The 8,347-nt window shown below is 37.9% G+C and overlaps 1 pseudogene; it reads left to right on the top strand.

Moving 5' to 3' along the window:
- The first annotated feature begins 1,263 nt into the window (after positions 1-1,263).
- Positions 1,264-7,303, top strand: LOC101597410 (annotated as a pseudogene).
- The last annotated feature ends 1,044 nt before the right edge of the window (positions 7,304-8,347 follow it).

Raw genomic sequence — 8,347 nt, 5'->3', positions numbered from 1 at the left:
TCAGCTTGGCTTACATAACCAGGCCTTGTCTAAAAATCAACAAAAATATTCTTTCCTAAATGAAGGATGTTTTATGGAGATTGACCCCATACAGAATCAGGAAGCATGTGATGATACCTTGACCATGTTCCCTTCAATCTCAGCAGAAGGTGCCCATCTAGTGGTGGATGCAGGAATCTCCTTGGTTTTGGAATTTACTCTCTTTTACATGGTTGTATCTAGTCTCTTTTGCATTTTTATTTTCCGGATATTCCTTTTTGTCTAGTAACATTTAACTATATTAATCTCAGAGGACTAGGAAGATGATTCAGTGGATAAAAGTGCTTGCTACACAAACACAATGACCTGAATTTGGACTCCCAGAACCCACATAAAGCTGGATGCAGACATGTGCTTTTGTAATACAAGCTCTGGTCTTCAGAAACACCTGGGCCAGATATCCTGGCACACCCAGTGTTAACCAAGAAACCCTGCCTCAAATAAGGTGGGAGGCCATGGTTGACATCCAAGGCTGTCTTCATGCCTGTGCCCTCAGACACACAAAATCACCCATATATGCAATCTCTCTCTCTATCACACACATACACACACCATAGATCCACACAAAGATAGTGAAAATCAAACAAGCTGGGCACGGTAGTGCACGCCTTTAATCCCAGCCTTTGGGAGGCAGAGGTAGGACAATTGCCAGGAGTTCAAGGCCAGCCTGAGACTACACAGTGAATTCGAGGTCAGCCTGGATGGAGTGAACTCCTACCTCAAGAAAACCAAAATCAAAACAAAAACAATTTTTAAAAAATGTTTCTTCTCTGTGCCAAATAATACACAGAAAGAATCAAAGACATGTGTGTACATGCACACATATAACCCTATCAATTACTCTAAAGTCTGCCTTTCCTCTCTTGCTCATCATTGGCACATTTAAAAGTTTATGCTATATGTTACTTACCTATTGAGTCACATACCTCCAAAACTCAGATCTTAAAGCAATACACACCTCTGTTTCTGTGGGCTGGAAACTTGGAGATCTGGGTATGGTTTAACTAGTCTACCTCAGAATCTATAATGGATTTCAGACAAAGTTCCATTCAACTATGGCTTGAACAGGGCCATAAAAGCCATTTCTGAAACACACATGATCATGGCTCCCAGCACAGGCCACAGTGTTTTGGCTACTTTTTTACAGAAGCCCTTGGTTCCTCCCTTATGTTTATTTTTTTTTCCTTTCTTTTCTTTTTTTCAGATAGCCACTGAGGGTTCGTCATGACAAGACTGCTTTCTGAACCCAAAGGACATAATCTAATAGTTCATACAGAAGTCTACAATATCCTCTATGATGCTCAAGTCACAGAGCTACTCCTAGGTTTTGTTACACTTGTCAAAAGTGAGTCATGGGCTGTGGAGATGGTACAGCTGTTAAAGGCGCTTGCTATGCAAGGTGGTGCATGCATCTCGAGTTCATTTATACCACAAGAGGCGCACCCACTCTCCTATAAGATAAATATGCAGAGATACATTTTTTCAAATGGAGTCCAGTGAGTTCAGCTCTCAGTCAGTAGGGGGAAAATAGCCTATATAGTTTAAAGAGAGGGGTTTCAAATATTGAGTGCACATTTGAAGCCTCTTACATTCTTTTCTCAACTGGTGCCTTGCTCCTTCAATTTTTAGCACATTGCCCTATGGCCTCTTCTCCCATAATGCTATTGAAGCAGCTCCTTCTTGGGCCCTGAAAATTAGTAAGGCAATGTACAAAAATCCTTTACTGCATTAAGAAGTAACATCAACCCCAAGTTCTTAAAACTGCCAGGTTTTTCTGTCTTTCTAGAAATATATTTTTGTTACTCTTTCTTTCTTTCTTTTTTTTGCTTTCTTTTATTTTTTCTTTCCTTTTTTGTTTTTTTTTGTTTTAATATATTTTATTTATTTGTTTGTTTGAGAAGGAGAAAAAGGGAGAGAGAGAGAGAATGGGCACTCCAGGACCTCCAGCCACTGCAAACAAGCTCCAGATCCATGTGCCCCCTTGTGCATCTGGCTTACATGGGTCCTGGAGAATCGAACCACTATCCTTTGGCTTTGCAGGAAAACATCTTAACTGCCAAGCCATCTCTCATTGTTGTTTTTTGAGGTAGGGTCTTACACTAACTAGCCCAGGCTGACCTGGAACTCACTTGGTAGCTCCAAGCTGGCATTGAGCTCACAGCAATCCTTCTATCTCTACCTCTCCAAAGTGCTGGGATTAAAGGCATGAACCACCATGGCCAGCTTCTTTCCATTATAATAGGTATATGTGGCAAACTACTAGGTAATCTATATCCTTTACTTGCTGTTTTCAAAGTGAGTATGGATAGAGATAGAGATGGTTGTCAACATCAATAGGTTACTTTTCAGGGACATCTGCACATAGCAGGAGTAATTAAAAGGGTTGAGGTGGGGGTCATTATAATGGATTATCTGAATGGGGCAGTCTTTAAAATCAGGACGAGGTGGGAGGCGATCAGAGAGATGTGATAGAGGGAGTTCAAAAGCACATGAGAAGCTCAACCTGTCATTGCTGGCTTTAAAAACAGAGGAAGAAATAAGTAAGCTCTTAGAAGCTGAGGAATGTTTATAGTTGACAGCCAATAAGGAAATGGTGCTACCAAATTCTAGGTGCTGAATTATTTGTCAGTGACTATAATGAGCAAAGGAAAAGATCTTCTATAGAGCCTCTGGAAGGCATGTAGCCTGCAGCCTGCCACCTTCTTTCTTTTATTTTATTTCATGAATTAATTTTAATTATATTTGGTTATGAAATACAATGTGAAATTTTGATGGAATGATTAAATCAAGCAAATTAGCCCCATCATTTCATGTTCACACTTTGGTGGTTAAAAAAAAAAATAAAAACATTTTAAATGTGATCTCTTCTCGTTTTCAAGCACACAGGACATTATTAGCTATAATTTCCAAGCTGAGTTGCTTGAGACCCCACCTCAGCATGAAAGAAAAGAAAGGAAACTAACATACATAGAGGGTACTATTCCTTTGTTATATGAGTATCTTGGTTTTTGTTTGTTTGTTTGTTTTGTTTTTTCTCCCATTCTACAGATTGCCAATCATTCTTCTCTGAATCCCCAGTGCTGGAAGTACAGGTATAGATGAACAAGCTAAGCTTGCCCTTGAAGAGGTGTGTTTAAATGCATAGACTTTAAAAAATATAATATTAGGATAGATCCAACATTTCTTTTCCCCTATTGTTTATGTATTATAAAAATATGTCAAGCCAGGCATGGTGGCCCACAACTTTAAACCCAGTACTTGGCAAGGCAGGGGAAGGAGGATCACTGTGAGTTTGAAGCTGCCCTGAGACTACATAGTGAATTCCAGATCAGCCTGGGCTAGAGTGAGACTCTTACTTTAAAAAACAAACAAACAAAAAAATGTTCTTCCTGGACAATAAAGTCATGAAGGAGTTTTCTGTTCTCAAATTGAGATGTTGAATTCAGCATCAGTTCTTTTCCAGATATTTTTCAGTAAAAATGCAGTTTGTTTCTAGTGGACTATGATTTCTTCAGCACCTTTTCCTAAGTAATTCATCTTTTCCTCTTTCCCTCAGTCATAATCTTCCTTTATTTGATTTTATTATCTCTTTGTCTATTTCTTAATAAACATTTGGTCTCTTACTTATCACACTTTTATAAGAATGGTAATTATTGTAGAGGTGGAGACCCCTGCTATGTTCTCCAATTATCTTCCTTATTCTTCATCCCTTCATCTTCCCTTTCACTTTTAAAATTCATTTTCATGCTTTGTAAAAACGCTGTTGGTATTTTGATTGGATTGGATTGAATTTATAGTCTAATCTTGAGAGAACTGACATTTTTATAATATTGAATTTTCTGTTCCATGAACTTGGTTTCTCTGTCAATTACTGATGTCCTTTTTTATGTCTTTGGATACTAAGTTATAATTTTATCTATCTTGCATAAACTTTTATGAATTTATTACATAGTATCTTTACAAAAGTATGTTTTCAAAATGTTATTTCCTGATACCTACACATGTAGTTTTTATGACTGTTTTATACCTAGCATTATTCCTGAATCTTTATATTATTTCTATTAGGTTGTTTTGTGTTTCTTTTATGTTTATAAGTGTGAGTGTGTGTGTGTGTGTGTGTGTCTGTGCACACATGCGCACACTTGTATGCATGCCTGTGGAGGCCAGAGAACAACCTTAGGCATTACTCCTCGGGAACATGGTCCAACACTTTTTGAGACAGTCTTTTGTTGCCTAGAGTTTGCCAATTAGGTTACCAGGGATCCCAGGGATCCTCTTGTCTCCACTTCTCCAGTGCTGGGATTACATGCACATGCCACACTAAACATTTTCACATGGCTTCTGAGGATCAAACTCAGATCTCATGCAAACACTTCATTATGGAATTATCTTTCCAAGCTCTCTTTTATGTTTCTTATAGTGACAGTCATAAGACTTATAGCATCTATAACTAATGAGTATGCTGTTTTTTTTCCATATTTATGTTTATATATTTTTTTATCTGAATGAACTTCTTTTAGGATATCTTACACAAAAATGAAATGAACATATGTACACAGTGAGTGTCTATTTTTTTTTTTTCAGTAGGGTCTCACTCTAGCCCTAGTGCTGGGATTAATGGTGTGTGCCACCATGCTCTGCTCTGTTTGTTATTATTACTTTTATTTTTAAAATCCATTCACTTGGGCTGGAAAGATAGCTTAGCGGTTAAGCGTTTGCCTTTGAAGCCTAAGGACCTTAGTTTGAGGCTTGATTCCAGATGCACAAGGGGGCGCATGCGTCTGGAATTCATTTGCCATGGCTGGAGGCCCTGGCATGCCCATTCTCTCTCTGTATCTGCCTCTTTCTCTCTCTCTGTCACTCTCAAATAAATAAATAAAAATAAACAAAATTTAAAAAAACATTCACTTAATCTGTCTTTTGAATGGAGAGTTTTAACCCTGTACATTGAAAGAAATTATAGAGAAGAGAATTTATTTTTATTTTGTTTTTTAAGCATTTTTTATTATTTTTATTTATTTATTTGAGAGCGACAGACAGAGAGTGGAAGAGGCAGATAGAGAGAGAGAGAGAGAGAGAATGGGCATGACAGGGCCTCCAGCCACTGCAGACGAACTTCAGATGTGTGTGCCCCCTTGTTCACATGGCTAATGTGGGTCCGGGGGTATTGAGCCTTGAACCGGAGTCCTTAGGCTTCACAGGCAAGCACTTAACCGCTAAGCCATCTCTCCAGCCCAGAGAAGAAAATTTATAATAGACATTTTGTTACTTGCTTTCTATATGTTTTATAACTTTGTTCCTCATTTTTTCCTTACTGATTTCTTTTGTGTTTAGTAGATATTTTTTGCAGTGATACATTTTATAACTCTTCTTATTTCCTTTGTATTCTCTATAGATAAATTCATATGATTTTATGGGAATTACATGTAACATCCTAAAGTTCTGAAATGGACTCCAGCTTAACTGTCATCAGATACAAAACCCTTTCTGCAGCTCCAGACCCTTGATGCTACAAATGTCCTGAAGCCCATATTTACAAGACAATATTGCCATAAACAAAACTTTTAAGTTTTTATTCACTCTTCTCTTAACTTTTGTAAAAAAGAAAAATATGGAGTTAGAAATCAAATTTATCATAATACTATTTTATATTTGTCTACATATTCACCTTTATTCGAAGGATGTATGTTCAAATAACTTGGGGTTCACGTCTAATTCTCTTGTACCTTGGCTAGAAACTTCAGAAAAATGAGAGAAACACCTTTTTTTCTTTTTTATGATCCTTGTAGTAACATACTCCATGTTGAATCATTAGGTATGATGTTGAATATGGTTTGTGCTGATGCCCTATATCTGAGGTTGAGAAAGTAAGTTTTCTGAGAATTTAATTAAGAAACTGTGTTAGGGGTTAGAGATGTTGCTTAATGATTAAGGTTCTTTTCTGCAAACCCTAAGGACCCAGATTTATTTCCCCAGTACCCACATAAGCCAGATGCACAAGGTGGTGTATACATCTAGACTTAGTTTGTAGTGATTGTAGGCCCTGGCACACTCATTCATTCTCTCTGTGTGTCTCTTGTAAATAAATAAAAACAAAATACTAGATATTAATCCTCTATCAAAGGTATAGATGGAAATGATTTTTCTCCCATTCTGTAGGTTGCCTCTTTGCTCTACACATAGTCTTTTGCCATACAAAAGCTTTCTAATTTCATGAGGTCCCAGGGTTTGATCTTTGGTTTTATTGCCTGAGCAATTGGGGTGATATTTAGAAAGTCTTTGCCAAGACCAATATGTTGAAGGGCTTACCCTACTTTTTGCTCTAGCAGTTTCAGAGTTTCAGTTCTGATATTATGGTCTTTAATAGATTTGGACTTAATTCTTGTGCATGGAGAGAGAGTAGGATCTATTTTCATCCTACTACAGGTACATATCCAGTTTTCCCAACACTATTTGCTGAAGAGTCTTTTCTCCAATGAGTATTTTTGGCTTTTTTTTTTTTTGTGTGTATGTGTGTGTGTCAAAAATCAGGTGACTAGGGCACACCCTCCTGTTGCTATGGTCCACCTTATGTTGGCCAGGGGTTGATGTCCACCCTCTGCTCATGCCATCATTTTTCATGCCATCATGGAGCTTCCCCCTCAAACCTGCTTTTTCTCAAAGAGACAAAGGTTAGTTCAAATTTGCAGAACTTTCAGAATCTTCTGGACGACGGACTACATTGGGAACTGAAGTAAAAAAAAAAACTGAAGCTGTCAATGTTCCTTGCACACTACTTTCAATGTCATTTTTAAAATGGTTATATGATGAAGATACTGTATGAGAAAGTGGGCATATTGTTAAATGTTTAGATTCTTTTTGTGACCCATTTTTTCATTTCAGATGAATTACAAAAAGTTTTGCTAGTTGAAGACTCAGAAAAATATGAAACATTCAGCCAGCCAAATATAGAAGAGTTCCTGTTTTGTCTGTTTAAGCATCTTTGCCTTGGTGGGTCACTTTGTCAGTATGAAGATGTGCTGAAGCCATACCTGGAAACAGCAAAGCTAATCTATAAGGATCTGGTGAGTGTTTGAAAATACCCTTGAACTAAGGACATACAAATTACTTCTTCTGTCTGTAAAGTTAAAGGCCATGACTCTGCTGGCATATGCTACCCTTCACAAAGGAACATGAGCAGACATTTTCTTATTTTGTTGTGGATCCCATCAGGCATCACATTAACATTTTATACCATGGTGATGGCTCAGGGGAAATGCCTTAATGCTGTTTTTCATTCTCCATGTCCATTTTTTTCTTCTTCATCACTTTTTCAGTTTAGTCCTAATGGATCGACAAATGTTGAATTGGCAGAACGGTTGATGTAAACTGCAAAGGGCCTGCTTAAAGGGGAAGAAGGCAAGTGTTGGGAGCCATGAACCAAACCTCGGCCATGTTAACAGAGACTGACATATAGTAAGTTAAAGTTTCTACTTCCTCACCTAATACTCAACTACTAGAAGCAAAGACTGCCATATAGCAAGATAACTTTCTACTTCCTCACCTAATATTCAACTTTCAGAAACAATGGGATGGTACACCTGGCCAAACATTCCCCCATCCTGCCGGTAGCTAATGAAGAAACAAAGACATTGCGGTTTAACCAGTAACTCTGTGATCTTTGCCCTAACTATGTCCCCTTCCCCCTACAACTCCTTGCCCTGACCACGTCCCCTTACCCCTACAACCCTATATAAACCTACATGTAAGAATAAACTCTCGAGACCGTGACAAATGTCTAGCATGGTCTCCTTCTTGTGTCTGTTTGTCTACTTTCATTCAGGTTGATTTTCACCTCGCTTCTTTGTTCGACTCCCCACTGGCCGGGGCAGGCAAGCATCAAACTGTCGCTCTGTAAATTAGCCAGGTTTACTCACACAGGGCTCAGTAATATAACATATACAAAACAAGGGTGAAATTTTGACAGAAAATTCAAAGGAACCAAATATATATCTAGTTTGTATTTATTCTGCTGAGATTCAAGCAAGTTCTTAACTTTCCATGCATCTTATTATAGAAACTCATTAGTTCTAAATTGGAATTGTAGCATCTCTACCACCAGCTAGTCATATTATTATTATTATTGATATTTTTTTTGAGGCCAGTCTCACTGTAGCTCAGACTGACCTGGAACTCACTATGTAGCCCCAGGCTGGCCTATAAAACAATCCTCCTACCTCTGCCTCCCAAGTGCTGGGATTAAAGATGTGAGCCACCATGCACTGCTTATGATTTTCAAAATCTCTATATTTTATTAAACCAGGTTATA

This window comes from Jaculus jaculus, chromosome 8 (genome assembly GCF_020740685.1).
Source record: "Jaculus jaculus isolate mJacJac1 chromosome 8, mJacJac1.mat.Y.cur, whole genome shotgun sequence".
Classification (NCBI taxonomy): Eukaryota; Metazoa; Chordata; class Mammalia; order Rodentia; family Dipodidae; genus Jaculus; species Jaculus jaculus.
Note: the sequence above shows the minus strand (reverse complement) of the source record. Positions and strands in the feature narration are given on the sequence as shown.